Source organism: Lepidochelys kempii, chromosome 22, assembly GCF_965140265.1.
Source record: "Lepidochelys kempii isolate rLepKem1 chromosome 22, rLepKem1.hap2, whole genome shotgun sequence".
NCBI classification, from domain to species: Eukaryota; Metazoa; Chordata; order Testudines; family Cheloniidae; genus Lepidochelys; species Lepidochelys kempii.
Window position 1 is genome coordinate 4161472 of NC_133277.1, and position 16938 is coordinate 4178409.

Consider the following 16938-nt stretch of genomic DNA (forward strand, 5'->3'; position numbering starts at 1 on the left):
GCTTAGGGGATAGAGCAGTGGACTGGGACTCAGGCAATCTAGGTGCGATTCCCAGCTCTGCCACTATCTTGCTGGTTGACCTTGGGCATATCACTTTACTCCCCGTACCTCAGTTTCCCCTTTTGTAAATGAGGATAACACTGCCTGCCTCCTTTGTAAAGTGCGGAGGCCAGCTCACTGGAGGGATTGCCTCTCTCTCTCTCTCTTCCATACTACGAGCCTGCTGGGGCGCTCAATTCGATCCCCCTCGTTATAAAAGAAGGGGTGGCTGGCAAAGTGTTCTCTGTGAGGGCTTGGGACTCTGGACTTTGCTCTTCCCTTTGGGTCGAAGTTTGCTGACCTTCCAGGCTGCAAAAGACAGCTGTTTGCCAGGGATCTGGGAGAGGGCTGAGGGTGTGTTTTCGCAGCCATGAAGGGGAGAAAGGAGTAATTGTAGGCAGCTAGTGCCCAGGGTCCAACTCCAGGCCACAAGAGGGAAAAGGGCCTCTTGCTGTGGGTGTCAGCTGCTGCATTATAACTATCGGTGGGGGGCGGGCATGGACACGAACCCCCATGTGCACCGCTGCTGACCACGTGCATGCAGCACTGGAGAATGCAGCTTGTGACCTTAACCGTTAGTAGGCTATTTACGCAGCCCTCCCCCGTCAGGTGTCAGTAATCTCCGGACTTATGCTCGGTTCAGGCCGCTGAAGGGGGAGAGAGACTGGTGGAGGTCAGTGATGTACGCGTAAGCACCCAAGCGTCCCACGGCCTGGCGAGGAAGAGGCTGGGCGTTCTCTGTCTGTGAAGGCCCTGTACGATGAGGGTCTGCCCAGAGCTAGGTTCCTGCACTTCCCAGTCCCAACCAACTGCTGGGCCTGTGGGTCCTCAGTGGGATTTAGAAAGAAATCACTCCAGCTGTGAGTAGTTGCAAGCAAAGGCTGGAAGAGGCCGATACTTGGTGGAGGTGCCGCACGTGAAGTGAGGTGTGGATGCTCACTGTATGTTCCTACAGCTTCAAGTCCCAGCTCCAGGCCTGTAGCTTATACCGAGCGTGATGCCTTCGAGCCTCTGGATTGGTGTAGTATTTCTGCACCAGTTTGTCTACACTGCAGTCAGGGCATCTGACTACCTGACATGCCCGAGCTAGCTTTACATTGGGTCCCCAAGCAGCGAAGCCGTGGTACAAACCTGCCTGGATCCCTGGGTAACATTCGCGGAGCTAGCCCTCTCTGCTGTGACTTCACTGCTCCAAGACCCGAGCTAGCTAGACTGAAGCTAACCCAGGGATGTCTGCACGAGCTGCAGTCACATCCAGTAACTGCAGTAAAGCCAGCCCCTGGAACTACGTCAGGATAAACTGGACCATTGCATACACTGCATGGCAAACCTCTGAGCCAGTCACCAGCATCAATCTCTCATAGCCTGGTGTCCATGCCCCACAAGCCACCATCCCCATTGGTACTGATGGAGTCTCAGCAAAGGCTCCCTCCAGGAATGAATGGGCCATGGAGGCTGAACTCCTTCTGGTGCAGGGATCTCACTTTAAAAGGAGACCGAGGTGCATTGGTAGGGAGCTGTGGTGGGAACTTCCCCTGCTGCCGTACCCGTCCTGAGGCTAAGGAGAGGAGTTCAAGGCCAGGTCTGTCAATGGAACACCTTTCACCAGCACTAAATTCACCTTAAAAATAAAATATCGGGGGGCAGCTTTATTTATTTATTTATTTATTTTGGTCATTGTTCTACTAACCTGGGCTCGCGTTGCCTGAAGAACTTCTGTAAGGTGCTTTTGAGATGGAGAAGCATCTGTGCCTGCATTTGACAGCTGGGGAAACTGAGGCAGACACGTGCATGGCCTGCTTTCCAGGGACATTGAGCACCCACAGCTCCTGTCGGAAGGCTGCTTTGGGTAGTCAGCACTTCTGGAAATCAGGCCCAAGGTCACACAATGAGCCACTGGGATGGCCAGGAAAAGAACCCAGGTGTCCTGCTGTAATAGCCAGGCTGTAGCATTCTGCTCGGCCTGGCCTGCTTTCTCCCCAGTAGGGTGGAAGCACCTGGGGAAAGAGAGTAAATGTCCCTTGGCATCTGGTCTCTTTCCTCATGCATGCAGCCTCCCTGAGCTCTGTGGTGTGGTATCTAGATGCTGTGGGCACAGGATCGGTGGTACATACCCCTCCTGTGCACGTGTGCTCACAGCCATTCCTGGAACCCAATCCCTTCACCAGAGAGGCTGGTGACTCTTGATGTGTCCGTGCTGTTCTCTGTAGAGCCCCAGCATCCCCTGAGGGCAGAGTGCAGTGTGAACGTAGGAGGAATGCTGGGGTGTGAATGACGGAGATCAGAGTGGCACAGATGAGACGACCTCAGCAGAGCAGCCGGTGTGGCGCTTTGAGGGGACTGGCAGAGAATCAGGGAAGGTGAACCAGGGCTGTGAAAGTGAGTTGTGCTGAGATTCCCACCCCGTGGCACCAGCTGCAGAAGTACCTTCTGTCCACAAGCTGGGGCTTTGGCTCCTGATCTGACTGCATCAGTCAGCCCTCTTCGGTGCAGCAAACAAGGTGGGACAGACAGTAGGCAGGAAGGAAACTAGGATAAACCTACTGGAGGTGCTGTTTCTCCTCTGTTTTTTTTTACCTCCCCTGCTGGGGCGGGGAGGAGCTGTGGTGAAGGGGTTAGAGGCAGTACCTTTACACTCCTTGTGCAGAACCCCCTAAGGAATCTGCTGGTTTATTTATTTTTGGAGGTTCCTTCCAAAGCCATAAAACAGGAGTCTTGGCCACACATGGGATCTTTAAAGTCCAGGCCAGGGTAGCCTCAGTGCCCTGGCCTTCTTGTGGAACAAAAAATTCCGAGTTCAGCAATGTCAGAATGTCAATTTGAACGGAAATGTTTTGGTTTGAATCAACACTTGGACATGGAATGTTTCATTTTGTTTCAAAATGTTAACATGAGAAACTTAATTGAAAGTGACATTTTTTCCTCTGGAAAATTTCAGTGAACTCATTTTCTGTTGTTTATTTTTTATTCTGGTTGCTGGGCACTGTTTAACGAGCTGCTGTGCTCCACCCCAGAGGAGGCTGCATTCCAGTGGTGGCAGATATCCCTCCTCTAAAGTGCCCCTGAAATCCTTGGGGAGGAAAAGTGCTCAAAATTGCAAACTCTTATGACTGGATTACTCCTTACCCAGCTCACATTGCACTTTGTGGGAAACTGTCCTACGCGCTAATCATGGCAGCCTTCCCCCAGGGTGAGAGAGGTGGTGTTAAGAGACCAGAAAGGTCTTATTTATTTTTGCATTATGCCCCCTCCTCCAGCTCTGACTGAGGAACCAGGAATGCTACAGCTTTGTCTCCCCAGATCCTTTTGGGGAAAATCTCCCACTATTGCTGTAGCATCCATGCCCCTCCACTGAGGAGAACAATAGGGGGAGCTGTAGAGTAGACAGACAACTAGTGACTGCTGGCATTGCAAACCTTGTGTGATTTAGACCTGACCAGAGCAGAGCTCAATGATACAGTGAGCATTAAAGTGTGGCTCTGCTAAAGGTGGCATTGTGGCTTTGTAGTGGTTGTATCTCCCGATGCAGCTGTGCTCAGTTTACAAGTGAAGAACTTTCCACTGTCAGTCCTGCAGCGCTCTCAGGGACTCTCAAGCAGCCCTCTGTTTTTAACTTCTTCCGTTGACTTCAGTGATTCTGGTGCCACCCTCGGTGCCTTCAGTGGGTTTTCATGGGTGTGATGGGTCGGAACTCTTCTGATAATGTTCAAGAAGGAGTAGATTCTGGCTCCCTCACCCTGGATCTAAGGGTATTCTACACTGGAGGTGTTGTTTCTAGCTCGGATAGACATACCCACACTAGTGGTAGGACAGGTGGGAGGTAAGTCAGGCTAGCTGCTCTGAGTACAATGCCGTAGGTAGCATTTAAGATTTTAAAAAGGTCTAATCAGTGTGGCCAGTAAGAACTACCCAACTGCTCTGGCTGCCATGCGCCATTCTGTGTTTGTACAAATATAAGATCCCTTAACATCTTTGCGAAGGGCGTGACTAGATCCGAACACTGTAGGCTTAGGTCTGTGCTTCCAAAATCTGTTTAGGATGGCAGCTCTGCCAGGGACCACCTTGGATTCAGCAATCTGCTGTCTGGGTACTTAGCACCAATAAACTGAATTCGGTTTGCGGGTAGAATACTTCTCCTGTCTGCTTCCTCGAAAAGATCTGAAAGCGCTTCATAGGCGAGCATGAATTAAGCCGCTCAGTAGCTATGTGTGGAAGGCAAATATTATCTGTGTGGAGAAACTGAGGTACAGAGGGAGCCTGGACCTGTCTGCAGTCTACTGGCCTGCTCTACCCCCGTGTCTCCCAAATCCTCCTCTGCACTGTATAGCCTCTGTCACCCTTTCACATGCTGACCTCCCAAGTGGCCTATGCTGGCACCACAAGGGAGTTAATGCGGTGCCGTGCCGTGAAATCGATTTCATTGCGAGAGTTCTCATGAATGTAATCAGCAGGGGGTGTTACTCTGTCTCTTATTTCACATAAACGAGATTAAGCAATTTAACAGCCTGTGCAGAGGTTTGTTTGGGGGTGAGGAGGAGACTGGAGATTGAGACACACATGCTTTGAAGCTTTGGTGTGATCTAATTGGGGTGGGGATGGGTATTCCACCAGCGAGGATGGGAAAATACCATGAAGAGTCTAGGGCCTAGAAATCTAGTTTACGCTTTTATGTCGAGTTGGTCGAGTTCAGGATCCTGACACAAGGAAGAAAGGGAAGCAGCAGAATACGGACCCTGGACTTCAGAAAAGCAGACTTTGACGCCCTCAGGGAACTGATGGGCAAGATCCCCTAGGAGAATAACATGAGGGGGAAAGGAGTCCAGGAGAGCTGGCTGTATTTTAAAGAATCCTTATTGAGGTTACGGGGACAAACCATCCCGAAGTGTAGAAAGAATAGTAAATATGGCAGGCAACCAGCTTGGCTTAACAGTGAAATCCTTGCTGATCTTAACCACAAAAAAGAAGCTTACAAGAAGTGGAAGATTGGACAAATGACTAGGGATGAGTATAAAAATATTGCTCGGGCATGCAGGAGTGAGATCAGGAAGGCCAAATCACACCTGGAGTTGCAGCTAGCAAGAGATGTTAAGAGTAACAAGAAGGGTTTCTTCAGGTATGTTAGCAACAAGAAGAAAGTCAAGGAAAGTGTGGGCCCCTTACTGAATGAGGGAGGCAACCTAGTGACAGAGGATGTGGAAAAAGCTAATGTACTCAATGCTTTTTTTGCCTCTGTCTTCACGAACAAGGTCAGCTCCCAGACTACTGCACTGGGCAGCACAGCATGGGGAGGAGGTGAGCAGCCCTCTGTGGAGAAAGAAGTGGTTCGGGACTATTCAGAAAAGCTGGACATGCACAAGTCCATGGGGCCGGATGCGTTCCATCAGAGAGTGCTAAAGGAGTTGGTGGATGTGATTGCAGAGCCATTGGCCATTATCTTTGAAAACTCATGGCAATCGGGGGAAGCCCCGGACGACTGGAAAAAGGCTAATGTAGTGCCCATCTTTAAAAAAGGGAAGGAGGAGGATCCTGGGAACTACAGGCCAGTCAGCCTCACCTCAGTCCCTGGAAAAATCATGGAGCGGGTCCTCAAGGAATCAATTCTGAAGCACTTGGAGGAGTGGAAAGTGATCAGGAACAGTCAGCATGGATTCACCAAGGGCAAGTCATGCCTGATTAATCTAATTGCCTTCTATGATGAGATAACTGGTTCCGTGGATGAAGGGAAAGCAGTGGACGTGTTGTTCCTTGACTTTAGCAAAGCTTTTGACACTGTCTCCCACAGTATTCTTGTCAGCAAGTTAAAGAAGTATGGGCTGGATGAATGGACTATAAGGTGGATAGAAAGTTGGCTAGATCGTCGGGCTCAGCGGGTAGTAATCAATGGCTCCATGTCTAGTTGGCAGCTGGTATCAAGTGGAGTGCCCCAAGGGTCGGTCCTGGGGTAGGTTTTGTTCAATATCTTCATAAATGATCTGGAGGATGGAGGACGGAAGAATCTAATGCACCACTACAGACTAGGGACCGAATGGCTAGGCAGCAGTTCTGTAGAAAAAGACCTAGGGGTTGCAGTGGACGAGAAGCTGGATATGAGTCAACAGTGTGCCCTTGTTGCCAAGAGGGCCAATGGCATTTTGGGATGTATAAGTAGGGGCATTGCCAGCAGATCGAGGGACGTGATCGTTCCCCTCTATTCGACACTGGTGAGGCCTCATCCTGGAGTTTTGGGCCCCACACTACAAGAAGCATGTGGAAAAATTGGAAAGAGGCCAGTGGAGGGCAACAAAAATGATTAGGGGACTGGAACACATGACTTATGAGGAGAGGCTGAGGGAGCTGGGGATGTTTAGTCTGCAGAAGAGAAGAATGAGGGGGGATTTGATAGCTGTTTTCAACTACCTGAAAGGGGGTTCCAAAGAGGATGGCTCTAGACTGTTCTCAGTGGTGGCAGATGACAGAACAAGGAGTAATGGTCTCAAGTTGCGGTGGGGGAGATTTAGGTTGGATATTAGGAAAAACTTTTTCACTAGGAGGGTGGTGAAACACTGGAATGCGTTATCTAGGGAGGTGGTGGAATCTCCTTCCTTAGAAGTTTTTAAGGTCAGGCTTGAGAAAGCCTTGGCTGGGATGATTTAATTGGGGATCGGTCCTGCTTTGAGCAGGGGGTTGGACTAGATGACCTCCTGAGGTCCCTTCCAACCCTGATATTCTATGATTCTGTGTACAATTAGGCAGAAACCTGTGTTACAGTCCTGCAACATTTGACATTTTGAAACATTTCCTGTTTTGCATCAGGAGAGAGAGAGCGAGCGAGCAAGAGAGAGACAGATTCACCCCCAGGAAACCTAGTGGTTGGGCTACTCACCTACTACATAGGAGACCCAGGTTAGGTCCCTGCTCCAAATTGGGCAGAGTAGGGATCTGAACCTGGATATCCCACGTGAATGCCCAAACCACCAGGCTATTGGCTATTCTGAGGTGGTCTCTCCCTGGTTTAGACCTTAATTCCTTACTGGATTTGAGAAACCTCGCTGAAGAAAGTGTTGTCAAAACTGCAAAAAGTTCTGTTTTCAACAAGTTAGTCCTTTTCTGACAGACTGTTTTGTTGAGGAATTCCTGAATTCCAAGTCAACCCAACGGCCCTCATCCTAGTAGCGTTTTACATAATCTTTACTGTATTTATCTTCACAAGATCCCTGGGAGGTAGGGCCGGGCTGTTGTCCCTATTGTACAGATGGGGAACAGAGAGATTCGGTGACTTGTCTAAAGTCACACAGGGAGTCATTGACAGAACAAGGAACTGAGCCTGCATCTTCCAATTTGTAGGCTAGTGCCCTAACCAGTGGAACAGTGTCCTCCTCTGAATGTCACAATGGGAACAGCTAAATGGCCGTTGGAAAGTGGAATTTCACATATTATGTAGTGAGACAGGAGGGTCTTGTGGTTAAGGCACTGGACTGGGAGCCAGGGGATCTGGATTTAGTTTCCAGCTCTGCTACAGATTATTCATGTGACACTCGGCAGGCAGGAGGCCTAGCTGTTCCAAGTGCAAGTTGTCCTCCCGACAGTTTTCTGAATGAATTCAGCATAAAACACTGAATGCCTCCAGCATTGACTCCCAGCAAAAGAACAGCTTTGACTGTGCCTATATGCTGGAGCTGGCTGAAAACTGTCCATCAAAACTTTTATTGATGGAAAATTGGGTTTTTGACTAAATGCATTTCTGTTGTGACAAACGTCTGCTTTCTAAAGGGAACTTTTGCGGGGGTCAAAAATGGAATGTCTGAAAGCCAAAAAATTCTCAATTTTCATCCCAAAGCCCAAATATTTAGTTTCTGAAACACTGCTGTGGTGCTTCATGGGAGTTGCAGTTCAGATGCCTCATGCTCCCGTTCTCTTCTGTGGGCTGGGCCCCAGCTGGACTTCTTTTCCCAGGATGCACCTTGGCCAAGTGACTGCCATGATGCCCTGCCTAGAGGGTAGGCTGTGGTGCATCATGGGAGATGTAATTCAAGCATGCTGCCCAGTCTCTAGAGGAGACTCCCATGAGGACGGGGATGACATTTCTGAATTGAGTATTTTAGTTATTACTTTTTTCCTCCCTAAAACCTCAAAATTTTCAATGGAGGAAAAGCCCGTTTTCCAACCAGCTCTAATCTTTGTTCATTTGCTTAGTCTCTTCTCTCTAAATACTGTTCTCCTACTGAACCGTCATGGCATTGGACTGTTTGCTCCTGGTAAGCACAGAAAGCTTTTTGTTAGGCATAGCAGTGCGTCTTGAAAGAATGTTGCTTGAAATGAAAAACAGGACTTCTCAGGTGCCCTGAAAATTTCCTGGAACATGGGTCATGGTGTGGAAAACCAGGATGCTTTGTGTGTGTGTTTAGTTCATTGTTGCCAGCTCTCACAATTTGAGAGTGAGTTTCACACTAGTTGAAGGCTTTTTTTCTTTTTTTTTCTTGGAATGCTCCTGCTTCTGGAGTCGTGTGATCGTGAGTTTGCTTTTTAAAAGAAAAGGAAAACAATCTCTAACCCTTGTGGTTGCAGAGAAAAGCTAGAGAAATGTGACCCACAAAGGCTCAAAAAGCAGCAGGCAAATGGAAACCCTCAAATGTATAAATACACTTTAAAATCTCATGCTCTTTAAGCCAATGTCAAGGTTTGTGCGGGAAGACCCTTGATTCATGATTTATCAACGCGTAGGGCTGGCAGTACAGTCATATGGGGCCTGACCTAAGCAGTATGGAGTGTCTGAGCTCTCTTGACTCCCTCTGAGCGCAGCCAGATTCCCTTCCCTGGGCCCTACCTACTCGGCCTGACGAACGGAGCGTGGGGCTTCCTGCCTGTGGAGCTAAGGTTACAGCAGCCTCTGTGCCAGCTGCTCCCTCCAGCTCCATGGCACGCAAGGCCAGAATGACAGGTTTCAGAGCAGCAGCCGGGTCAGTCTGTATCCGCAAAAAGAACAGGAGGACTTGTGGCACCTTAGAGACTAACCCATAAGCTTTCGTGAGCTACAGCTCACTTCATGGGATGCATTCAGGCCAGAACGTTGCTGGCACCTGCCCAGCTCTTCATGCTCTCCCGCTGGTGTTGGTCTCGTTCATAATGTCCGTGGGGCTCTGGCACCAGGCCCAGTACCTGCCGTGGCAGGAGAGGAAGGGAGGTCATGGGGGGGGGGCGGGGGCCGCTGTTGCTGCCAGTGGCACATCCACTCCCTCACACCCTCATTACGACCTGCTGGTGAAGCCCGCAGATGAGACCCTGCCTGAGCCCCAGTCTGGGGTAGTCTTCTGACCCCTACTGCAGGCTAGGGGTTCAAATCTAGCTCAGGCTAGTGGTGAGCAGATGCCCTCAAGCATCTCATAGCTGGGATTCTGGCTCCCTGAGGACAGGTATCTGTGGCACTAATGGGGACCGCTCAGCAGGGAGACCAAGGGGGAAATGGCATCTGAATCCTCTCTCCCGCTACGGACGGTCCCTCCAGGGCAATGACTTATGGCACTAGGGAGCAGTGAGTGGGGGAAGTGAGCCGTGCTGTGCCTGTTCTCTGGATGCCACGGGGGCATCAGTCCCTGCAGGTGAAAATACCCTCTGAGCCCGCTTCTCGTGTTCTGCTCATTCTGCTGTCCAGGCAGCAGCTGGTGGAAGGCTACCTAGTGGCTAGAGCAAGAGGGATTGGGAGCCAGGGATCCTGCCACTGCTCTGCTGTGTGACCTTGGGCCAGTCTCTATGTAGAGATCGCTGGAAAGGCGGTGTTATATGGGAGGACAAAGAAGTATTGTTGGTGGGGGAAGAGAACTCAATAGATGGTCCCTCTGGTTCAGGGGGCACAAGGCAACAGAGACCCCAGCTTAGGTTCTCCTCTCCTGTGTTGCTAGGCCAGGAAGCAGCCTCTTCCTCCGCCCAGCTCTCTCCCCCCAGATACTCACTGGCTTCCCCTTTTGGGTCAGTCTCTGTTTCACTTCTCATTCCACCAGTTCTCGACTGCGAAGACCCCACATGATTCTAATCTGTGCAAGCTCCTCCCCTCCACCCCACCTCTTGAGAAGATTTATCATCTTCATTCAGGTTTGTTCTGTGCAGCTGGCAAATCCCGTCCATGGAGCAGAGCAGAGCAGAACTCACATACTCCTTCCTTTGGAGCTGTGAACTGGCCTTGCTTGCATGGAGGTCAAAGCATCCTGTGTTGTCTTGTCTGCGCTAAGGTGAGGGGTGTGAAATGAGGCTTTTTGGCTGTGTTGAATGCACATAGTTGTGTGACTATGGGTTAGGCTGCAGGGTCCGCTAGATCCTTAAGATCTTAGATCCCATTGCCGATCCGTGGTGCCCCCCCTTCCCCTGGCTGCTCTTTGGAGGGGTTTGTATGTCCCACACACCCAGGCCCTGCTCCCCTGTCTGTGGAGAGGAGGGTGGGAGTCTGCGGACTAGTGGAGTTCCTGGGTGACTGCTCCTCTGGGCGCTTGCCACGTAAAAGTGGTGGCTTCACATTGTTCCCATTCTGTGGTTTTGTTGTTAAGAAAAACACCAACCACAAGAATGCCTCCTGAAGGATGAACCTGGGAAAACATGTCAGGCTTCGGGAGAAAGGTGCAGGTGGAAGAGGGGTGTGCAGCATCTTCTCATGTCCCCTCCGGTTGCAGAGCAGCGTCGCACACTGGAGACCGGGCAAGGCCGTGCGTTATCACAAATGCCCAACCTACTTCTCCAACCCTCCCATCTCTCTCCCTCACCCTCACCTTTTTATGCCACCTCCCAGCACGAGTGGTGTTGGTGCAAATGTCACTTGCAGGGCACCCAGAGTTTACAGGCTGTAAATCAGATTTCTGTATTCTGGAGAAACTCTTCTACTGGGGTTACGGCCCTACCGCAGGCTGCTTCTCAGGTCCTCTAAGTGAATTTTGTGCTGGCCACGGTGTGTGGGCTCAGAAGCCCTGAATGTAGAGTGGTGAGTGGAACTGGGAAGAGAAAAGGTCAGGTTTTGGGAGAGCTTCCGCATGTAACACTGGCCTCTTGGCATACCTAATAAAGATCTCTCTCCTACAACTCTGCCTGCCAGCTTGCATCGTTCATTGCTAAAGAAGCACTGAAGATCCAAAGTCCTCTGTATAGCCAGGAGTGGTACAGCCCGGGCAGTGGCAGGACAAGCTTCCCCCCGGCTGCAGTGCGCCTCACCCACATCTGCAGCTCCTAATGAAGCCCTCCTGCCTGGGGGAGTTTACTCCAAATAACTTGGCCTCCCTGTTGAGCCTGCCAGCTAGGGCGTGGATACCCAGCCACTAGGTGCCAGGGCTGCTTGATGTGCTTTGCTCAAATATTTTTCAACATAATGCCGCCTCTTTCCGAAGAAAGGAAACATTCTGGTTTTTCCCTGAAAAACTAAGTTTTTTTACATATTTACATATATATATATATATATATATATATATATATAAACCTGAAAAGTGTTTGTGTTTTCTTCTCCCTTTTCTCCATTGTGCCACTGGAAAAGATGGGGAGAAAAGAGTGAGACCGGGGAGAGGGGAAGGAACCCCTAAAGCCAAAACCGGAAATGTTCATGGTTTGGTTTTTCAGCGGAAAATGAAAACTTTTGCAGAAATTTAAAAAGAAACAACTGCAAAAAAAATCATATTTTTTCCCAGCTCTCCTAGGGAGCCCTCCTAAGCTCATTTGACATAGACACCTCAAACAGTGCATCAGATGGTGGGAATCTTCGTTCACCACTAAAATATTATGGGTATAAACTCCCTAGAGCGTTGTCCCAAGCTACTGTTGACTGCTCTCCAAATCAGAGGCTTTTAATCCCTAAATGTGCAAGCTCCTTGTTATCCATGAGCTCTGTGGCTTAGACCCCCAGCTAGTATAAACTGGTATAGCTCAGTTGAATTACGAAAGAGGGAAGTCGGTTCAATGGCTAAGGCACTAACTGATCATTCAGGAGACCTGGGTTCTGTCACATACTCTCTGTGTGACCTTGGGCAAGCCACTTAGAGTATGTCTATGCAGCAAAGAAAAACCCACGTCTGGCTGATGCTAGCTGACTCAGGCTTGCAGGGCTGGTGCTGCCAGGCTGTTTAATTCCTGTGTAGACTTCGGGGATTGGGCTGGAGCCCGAACTCTGGGACCCTCCCACCCTGCAGTGTCCTAGAGCCTGGGCGCCAGTCTGAGCCTAGAAGTCTACACAGCAATGAAACAGCCCCGCGAGCCTGAGTCGGCTAGCGGAGGCCAGCCCCACGGTTGTCTAGCTGCTGTGTAGACATACCCTTAGTCTCTCCATGCCTGAGTTCTCCAGCTGTAAAAAGGGGTTAATAGCCAGGACCTACCTTGCAGGGGTGTTGTGAGGCTAAATACAGTAAAGATTGAGGGGCCATAGTTCCTGGCCAATGGGAGCTGCTGAGATGGCGCTGGGGGCAGGGGCAGCGGGCAGAGCCTCCATGGCTGTCCCTCCACCTAGGAGCCAGAGGGAGTTGCCAGCAGCTTCCCGGGCGTCGCACAGGGCTGGATAGGGAACCTATCTGCACCACCAACCGGACTTTTGACAGCCTGGTCAGCGGTGCTGACCGGAGTCACCAGGGTCCCTTTTCAACTGGCAACCCTATGGTAATGGGGGCTGTGTAAGTACCAAAGCTCGCCAGACTTCAGTGCAGCTGCTCCTGTTTACAGCAGCTGGGCATTTGCCCTTACATTCTCTCGTGGTCTGCGAGCAGAACCCCGCGATATACATTTTTTGCTGACTGAAGACCTGGAACGAAGTGCTCAGCTCTTCCAGGCCCTGATCTTGCACGCCGTGTGTGGTTCCCCTAATCCTGGGGTTCCCTTGGAATCCCGACAGGCCACAGAGAATGTACGTACCAGCTTGAAATACGTGCGCTGTCAGCGGTGTCGTGTCTCCTCCAGAGCGGGGATCCAGTCCAGGCCCTGTGGTTACCAGCTGGGTTTTGCATGTAATGCAGTGGACGATAAATTTCTCCATCCACAGCTCTCTGTCTGCTCCTTGTCAGAGTGGTGGCGGAGCTGGATTCCTGGAGCCTGGTAGAACTCTCATCCCGCTTCCTTCAACCCACTTTATTTTACTCTTCTCTATGTGAAATGTCACCAATTCTTAGTTTGTTTTGGGCCTTGGCCTACAAATCTCTCTCTCCCTTTTTCAGAGCCAAACTTAACAGCCTAAAGCCCGGGCAGGGACAGTTAAGCTGCTCATAAAACAACGGTTAATTGTGGCAGTGGTAAGGAGATTATTTCCCTGAGCCATGTTCAGTTCAGTCGCATTTCCTGCTTTTGTTTCGTGTGCATCTGGGTTTTCCCTGCCCAGGACTCCAGGCCCCTCTCTTCCTTCCTGCTTGGAAAGGATTGGGCCTCGATCCAGCCGATGGCTGAGGGAGGGCCAGATGCTGGCCGGGACTGTATTCTTCAGCGGTGAGATTTGAGGCTGTGCTGTTTCCTTCCCCTGCAGAGGGGGCTGCGAGGCATGAAGCACAACTCCAAGGGTCTGTGCAAGGAGTCTCCCCTGGAGAGTTCTCAGTCCCTGGCCTGCCCTGAGCTGGGCACGGTGTGATTTTAGCGCAGGGTGACTAGACAGCAAAGCGTGAAAAATCGGGACTGGGGGCGGGGGGGTAATAGGAGCCAATATAAGTAAAAGACCCGAAAATCGGGACTGTCCCTATAAAATCAGGACATCTGGTTGCTCTGTTTTAGCCGTTGCTGTAAAATGGCTTCAAGCACCAGGTTGTGAGGGTTGCTGCAGTTAGGTGTTGCCAGTGATGCCCCCCCCGCCCGCCCCCGCCCTCACTAGTTCTGTGTATCTCCCTTGGCTCTGTGCCAGGGCTGCCGATAATGGCTGAGTTATCTGTGTGGGTTTTTTTAATGTGTCTGGATGCCATGGGACTGCAGAGGGGACATCCTGGGGATGTCAGGGCCTGACCCGGAGGTCTAATTCTGGTACTTTCAGTGTCCTGAGCCCCCTTAATTTGTGTCTCAGGCCAGAGACCTGCTGTGGGAGAGAGCAGTGGTAGTATTACGTGTATTACAACACAGAATCAGAGAAGATCAGGGTGGGAAGAGACCTCAGGAGGCTCTAGTCCAACCCCCAGCTCAAAGCAGGACTAACCCCAGTTAAATCATCCCAGCCAGGGCTTTGTCAACAGTGGTTAGGAGCCTGAGTCCTGGACCAAGCTGCCCGGCACTAAAGAGAGCCAATCCTGGGCTGGGTTTTGTTGGAGTTGGTAGCCCATTGCCGATCCGTGGTGCCCCCCCTTCCCCTGGCTGCTCTTTGGAGGGGTTTGTATGTCCCACACACCCAGGCCCTGCTCCCCTGTCTGTGGAGAGGAGGGTGGGAGTCTGCGGACTAGTGGAGTTCCTGGGTGACTGCTCCTCTGGGCGCTTGCCACGTAAAAGTGGTGGCTTCACATTGTTCCCATTCTGTGGTTTTGTTGTAGGTTTTGCTTTTCTTCCCTCTCCATCCCCCCTGCCTGCTGTGCGGAGGGGCAGGGGAGAGGGAGGGTAATGGCATTACGGCGCTAGTGGGTCCCTTGGCACACGCTCCTTGTTCCACGTGGTAGTTTTCCCTGCCCGCTGACTGTACAGGGACAGTATGAGCCTGTGGCATAGGCTGCTGAGGGAAAGGCCTGTCTTTTGGGGCCTTGAAAACCTAGCTGGGCAAAGCCCTGGAAAATGCCCAGTCCACTAAAGAACCATCCAGCGTTGGCCCATAGGGGGCACGCTGCGTGTCCAAATAGGTCTTTGCCATCTCTCCAGGCTGTGTGATGGGTGTCTCTCACTTAACAGAGTTGAGTGGTGCCAATAGTCAGGCTGATGTTGCTTCAGTGTCTGTCCCCCTGAAGACTAATTCTCTTGGGACTGATGGTTCCTCTCAAATGCTTTATGGCAAGATGCTGCCGAGGATCTGAACCCCAAACACCCCCGCCCTTCCTTCCCCTAGAGTTCCCCTGCCTCCCATCATGCATTTTAATCCTGGGTGGCTAGAGTTGGGGTTACGTTACCCTACAGCCTCCTTGCTGGCCACAACTGTGCAGGTGACCAGCGGCTCAATACCAGCGCGATAGCCCATGTGTTTCTTGCCAGGGTATGGCAATGCAGGCTGGTGTTCTCGGAATACGGCTTTGACTGGAGACCCTCAAGGGATACGCTGCTGAATTCAAGCCTTAAGGTGGCATGATGCAGCAGTGGGAGGAGACGACTGGAGAGAGATGGAAGACAGGGGTTCCTTTACCTGGCTCCCTGTGTTACTTTGAGGCACAGAAGTGAAAGGACTTAGGCCAGATTCCCCATTTTAAAAACAAAGATCATAGTGCTGCACTAACTTGCAGCGGTGGTTGTAGAGCTAAACCAGATTGTGTTTATGAGCTGCCTTGAATGCTGAGGAGGGAGGGAGCTTTGCAATGTTAAGTAGTGTTTCCTGAACCACTTTGCTGTGAAAATTGGATTGGGGACTGGGCTATTTGGTGAAATTTCTAGGAGTCCGGTGGCACCTTAAAGACTAACAGATTTATTTGGACAGAAGCTTTGTGGGTAAAAAACCCACTTCTTCAGATGCAGATTTCTGCATTTCTGCTTCCTACCCTAGCAGGAAATGCTGAGGCATCCAGGTGGGGATATTTTAAGGCTGGAGATATCCATGGCACATGTTGCCCGGGAATGTCTCTTAGAGTGGCTTCTTTTCACCATATAGGGCAGGTGGGTGCTACTCACTCATAGAAGAGGGCAGCTTGACGCTTGGTCTCACAGAGCATGAAATGGGGTGGGGTTCCTAAATAGAGTCTATAACTAAGACTTTCCCTGGGCAGCACTTGTACCTGCTGTGAGCTGATAAGTGTAGACTAATCCCATTACGCACTGCAGACAAAGGCTCTCCCCTCCCCAATTAATTTCTTAATTAATTAATTTCTAACTAATTTCGTAGTGTAGACCAGGCCTTAGTCTGTGCTTTCATTCCTAAACAGGGTGGAATACATTGATCCAACACCTTCTCTAATAATAATGATGATGATGATGATACCTAGCTCTTATCCATGGATCTCAGAGGGCTTTGCAAAGAAAGTAAACATCATTATCCCTGAAATACAGTTGGGGAAACTGAGGCACACGGTGACAACAAGACTTGCGCAAGATCACCCAGAAAGCCCGTGGCGCAGTTGTGAATCTCCAGACTTAAAGCCCAAGGCTCTAGCCACTAGGCAGCACTGATGTTTGAGAGAGAGGTTTTGACTGTCTCGCTTAGTTTTTGGATGTAATAAAAATATGCTAAAAGAATGTTTAGGTTGCAAAGTCAACCTCTGAAAAGTCACATACCAGAATAAAGGTTGTCTGTGCTGCCTTAATTTGACCCACTTGTGTGTATGCATTGTGATCGGTTTTAATTACATGATTGCACACTGTTTTTCCACTCCACAGGTCCTCTGCCTCCTTCACTGAACAGGATGGACAGTGCTCACTGACTGGGTAGCTATTTATATTTCTTTTTATCCTCCTCATTCACTGTGTGGCCCTATGCATTATTTACTGTCTACCATCCAAACCCTGCCTTGAATACAGAATTATTAATTTCCTCATGGGCTTTTCCATGGTGCTCTCCTTAATGAATTGAAGCCAGTTCAATGTTTGTACGGAACTATCTTCACAATACCCTTTGAGAGGGAAAGTGGTGTGTTATCTGCATTTTAAAGATGGACACCGAGACCCAGTGATTGAAGCCAAAATTGTCACTTGTTATCTAATCTTGGGTGTCCAGTGTGAGAAGCGAGTCCTTAGCATTTTATAGCACATCAGAGCAGAGCTCCTGTCTACCACAGGTTTGAGTGCTCAGCACGTCTGCAGCTCAGACCACAGGCGACTCACTTTGTGCCCCCAGCAGATGAGGACCACACGGTGGCCTGTGAAAACTTTGGT

The 16938-nt window shown here is 50.3% G+C and overlaps 1 protein-coding gene and 1 long non-coding RNA gene across 6 annotated transcripts in view; one reads left to right on the forward strand and one right to left on the reverse strand.

Moving 5' to 3' along the window:
- The window catches only part of ST3GAL4 (ST3 beta-galactoside alpha-2,3-sialyltransferase 4), a 187867-nt gene that overhangs the window by 47244 nt on the left and 123685 nt on the right, over positions 1–16938 (forward strand). For 2 of the 5 annotated variants that reach the window (XM_073321131.1, XM_073321127.1), the window contains exon 2: positions 16444–16491. The exons of 2 other annotated variants lie outside the window; for them this stretch is intronic. The gene's annotated coding sequence lies outside the window, so the exon portion shown is untranslated. Of the gene's footprint in view, positions 1–16443; positions 16492–16938 lie in introns of those variants that run through there. One more of the 5 variants, XM_073321132.1, reaches the window with a different exon arrangement.
- On the reverse strand, positions 10973–13364 carry LOC140901631 (uncharacterized). Its single transcript, XR_012155912.1, has 3 exons — positions 12886–13364; positions 11471–11515; positions 10973–10991 (listed from the first exon to the last, which is right to left on the reverse strand). It is a non-coding gene; the product is annotated as an uncharacterized lncRNA (long non-coding RNA).